This window comes from Carlito syrichta, unplaced genomic scaffold (genome assembly GCF_000164805.1).
Source record: "Carlito syrichta isolate Samal-C Ts95f unplaced genomic scaffold, Tarsius_syrichta-2.0.1 Scaffold70825, whole genome shotgun sequence".
NCBI classification, from domain to species: Eukaryota; Metazoa; Chordata; class Mammalia; order Primates; family Tarsiidae; genus Carlito; species Carlito syrichta.
Genome location: NW_007014921.1, coordinates 70,506 through 75,239, shown reverse-complemented (window position 1 = coordinate 75,239; position 4,734 = coordinate 70,506).

Sequence of the window (4,734 nt, the reverse complement as noted above, 5' to 3'; positions counted from 1 at the left end):
TGACTCCGTCCTCAGGTTGTAGTCCCTCAAGGTGACCATAGGATCTCTTCAGGGACACACATACATATACAGAGACACACACAGAGACAAACCCATAGCCACACAGAGACACAGAGACACACAGACACAGTATACATATAGACACATACATAGACAGAAACACAGACAGACACACACAAACAGACACATAGAAACCCAAGAGGCAGACACACACAGAGACAGATACACACAGACACAAACATGCAGAAAGACAGACACACACAGACATAGACACACTCACGTAAACACACTGGGCTAACACCCACACCCCTCTCAGGGTCCAGAGACTCTCTGGTCCTGCCTTGGGCCATCCCTGGCCTTGGGACCCATGCAGCCTGCCCCTGCCTGCAGTTGGGGCCCTGGGCCTTTGCTGAGTCTCCTGCCATCGAAGGCTCCCAAAAAGGGGCTGCTCAGCCTCCCAGCCACAGCATTCTCAAACTTACCTGGGAGTGTATTCATTTCCTGTAGTTGCCATAACAAGTCATTACAGATTTAGTGGCTTACAACATACATTTATTCTTTCAGAGTTCTGGGCGTTGCAAATCTCAAAGCAGTCTTACAAGGCTGAAATCAGGATTGGTTCCTTCTGGAGGCGTCAGGGCAGAAATTGTCCCTTTCCTCTTCCTACCTCTAGAGCCTGTATTCCTTGGCTGGTGGCTGTGTCACCCCAACTTCTACCCATCGTCACACCTTTTTCTGTCTCTGGCCCTCCTGCCTCCCTCTGTGAGCGCATTGGGCCACCTGGACCATCTAGGATCCTCTCCCCGTCTCAAAATCCTTCACTTAATCACATATGCAAAGTCTCTTTGCGCTATAAGGTAACAGTCACAGACTCTAGGGATTAGGATGTAGACACCTCGGGGACCATTACTCAGCCAACCACAGTATCCCCAACCCTGTGGGGTCCTCGCCCTAGCTTTTTTCTAGACATCGTCTCAGGTATCCAGTCCAGAGACACAGGGAGGGCAGGCTGCCACAGAAAGTGGCCTCCCACATTTTTGTCTTAGAACTGCAGTCAGCTTTTTATCTTAAACTGAATAATCAAGCCTCTGAGACTTTGTCTCTGGTCCTGTGCAAAAAGCCACACCAGGGAAAAGAAGGTCCTCCGCCCATCAGGAAAGGGTTGGGGAAAGAAAGGTGGCCCAGAGTTGAGCAGCTCACTAACTTGACAGCCCCTAGAGAAGGACCTCACACACTTATGGCCTCTGCCTTTGACAGTAAGCTTCCAGGACCATGCTGGTGGGGATTCTGGGTTTATACTTGTTCATGAAGGAAGAGGGTATTACGATTTGGGGAAGTGGGAATGCTTCCAAGTGGGCTGGGCTCGGAGGGAAGGTGGAAACCAGAGGGAAGAAGGGCTTGGTGGACACTGCTCTGAGGGTACCTGGGAGGAATCCGAGGGCTGGGAGCAGAGGCGAGAGATCAGCCCCCAGGCAGCCACGGGTGTAAAGAGTAACACCGAGAATCCTTGAAAGGGACAGAACTACTGGGATGGAAATACTGAGAAAGCTACGACACTGTCTCCTGTGGCCAGCCTGCTGAAGCCCATCAATCTGCTGAAGTGTGTCAGAAGCAGTTGCTCCAGCCATGGAACGGGGTCTGCTGAGTTTTTCCTGAAGCTCAAGATGGGAACCAGTTACAGCAGCTAAGTGGAAATCCCTTCGCCGTGGCTGTCTTGTCCCACACACCCTGCCCAGGAAGGGATGACCAGCTGGTCCAGTTCTCAGCTCGTTATGGGGGCGCATTTCTGGCTAGGCAGAGCTGGTGCTGAGGTTCTCCCTGCGGCCCACCCACACCACAGAGGTGAGGTCTGGGCATAGTCTCCCACATCGCTTCGTGTTTTATAATATCTACATTCAAGTGTAAAGATCCAGCATTAAGGTTAGAACTTATTTTCTTTTTTGAGTCGGGGTCTTGCTCTGTTACCCAGGCTGGAGTGCAATGGCACGTTCACAGCTCACAGGATCCTTCTGCCTCAGCCTCCTAAGAGCTGACACTACAGGCACGTGCCACCACACTCAGCCAGTTTTTTTATTTATTGTAGAGACGAGGTCTCACTATGTTGCCCAAGCTGGTCTCAAACTCCTGGGCTCAAGTAATCCTCCAGCTTCAGCCTCCCAGTGTTGGAATTACAGGCATGAGCAACTGTGCCTGGCTACAACTTAGCTAAATTTGGGCTTAGATTCTTGGTGACTGTGAAGTTCGGAGCAAGTTGTTTAATCTCGGTAAGTCTCAATTTCATCATCCAGAAAACAAGATGATGGCACTTAGCTTATAGGGCTTGGTGAGCATTAAATGATATGCATGTGAAATGCCCAGTGCTATTTTAGACTTGGGGAGTGGCCATGCACTGCTGAGAGCACAGGTTGACCCTTCTTCCTACCAGCATCTGCCCGCTCTCAGAAGGTGCAGAATCTCTACTGAATAAATATAGCACCAATGAGTAGTCAGATGCCCATACATGGCTACAGCTTCAGCAAGTCATTCTGAGACGATAATTAAACAAAATGTCTAGACTCAGTGACTAGATGAATGAGTACATGAAAGTGCATATATTTCTGAACATGTACATTGTGTTTTTCTTTCACTGCCAAGACAAATCACCATGATCCTAACAGCTTATGACATCTATTGCAATGTCACAGTTCTGTAGGTGGAAGTCTAGGCAGTGTCCTTACTTGGTCCCCTGCTTAGTCACAGGAGGCTAAAATCAAGGTGTCAGCAAGGCTGTGCTCCTTTCTGGAGGCCCTTGGAATGAGTTTACATCTAAGCTCTTTAAAGTTGTCTGAATTCAGTTCTTTTTGGGAAGGTCCCAGGTCCTTGCCAGCTGTCAGCCAGGAGCTGGCCTTCACTGCTCAAGGCTCCCCGTGTTCCTTCTCGCGCCTTTCCCTTGGCCTGCTTCAGCACCTGCAGGTCACCTCCCTCTGAGAGTTTCTCGGACTTTCCCTCCGGCAGCAAGTCTCTGACTCCAGCTAGAGAAAGTTATCTGCTTTTAAATGCTCGTGTGATTAGACTGGGCCCACTGGCACAATCCAGAATAACCAGATTATGTTACAGACTATGTCGTATGAACCTGAACCCCATCTGCAACGTCCCTTTTGCCATTCAGTGTGACACAGACACAGGTTCTGGGGACTAGGGCATGGACATTTGGAGGCCATTGTTTTGCTGCCCCCCCCCACACGCATCTCTCTTAGGCCTGTAACCCTAGTATTCTCTACCATCCTCAATTCAGCATGGAGAGACATTTTTTAGGAAAGGGAATGGAGCAGGCAGGGGGGACAGGCAAAGGCCCAGTGTCTGAGAAGAAAAGCCCAGGAGACAGGAGCAGGTGCACTGTGGGAGTTTCCTTCCAAATTCTCAAAGCAAGTCTAGTCATAGCTTTTCCTCATCCCTCTCTTTCTGCCTTCCTGGCATTTTTTCTGTTCCTTCCCTTCTTCCCTTCCTTCGGCATTTGAGAAAAAGACCAAGATCCAAGCCATTTTGGCAGGAGAAAAGAAAAACGGTCGGTGAAGTCTCAGGCCTTGCCAGGCTCTAGCAGTAGAAGGCAGCAGGGCACTGAAAAGTCAAAGACAAGCCGGGCTCAGTGGCTCAGCCTGTAATCCTGCGCCTTTGGGAGGCTGAGGTGAGTGGACTGCCTGAGCCCGCGGGTTCGAGACCCGCCTGGGCAACTTGGCAAGACCTTGTCTCTACAATAAATAGAAAATCAGCCAGGCGCGGTAGCCTGTGCCTGTAGTTCCAGTCACTTGGAAGGCTGAGGCAGGAGGATTGCCGGAGCCCAGCAGGTCGAGGCTGCGGTGGCTGGGAGCGGCCACTGCACTCCAGTCTGGGTGAGAGTGAGAGTCCAACTGAAAACAAAACAAAACAATAAAACTCAAGCAAGAGTTGATGTTACAGCCTTGAACCAAAATTTCTTCTCTGAGAAATCTCAGTGTTTGTCCTTAAGGCCTTCAACGGGTTAGATGAGGGTCAACCACAATATCAAAGGTAAACAAACTCCTTACTCCAAGTCAACTGATTGTAAATGTTAACCACATTCACGAAGCACCCTCATAGCCACACTTGGGTTCGTTTTGATGAAATAACTGGGTACTCTACCTCAGTCAAGTTGACACTAACTGACTAACCATCATAAAATAAAAGGACACAAGCAGTTTGCACTCCTGTGTGTCTGAGTACTTTCATTTTCATAACATTTCTGGGTCTCATCCTTGCTGTTTGTATCAATAGTTCTTTTGTTTTTATTACTGAATAGTCCTCCCTTGTATGGATACAGTAGGCTTAGACTGTAACACACCAAGCATTTCACAATTCGGCTATGAGATCTAAAAAATAACTTTTTAAAAAGAAATGTGCCTTCAATACCCAGGAACTTGTAAATACCAATTAAAACCAAAACACAACAACTCGCTGAGATATTTAAAGTTTTGGGCATCATAGAAGGAATAGTTAAAAACCTCTTGCTGGTCAGCAGTGGGACACAAGGAAGACAGCTCACTATTTTCAGGAATATGTTACTTTTGTGGGCTACATTCTGTTATTTTTAAAGTTTAATGGTAGCTAGTTAACCAAAAATAAACTAATAAATTAAAACTAGTATCTTGCTATCACTTCAAAAGATGCATCTTTATTTTTATTTTTATTTTTTTTTGAGTTGGAGTCTCACTCTGTCGCCCAGACTGGAGTGCAGTGGCC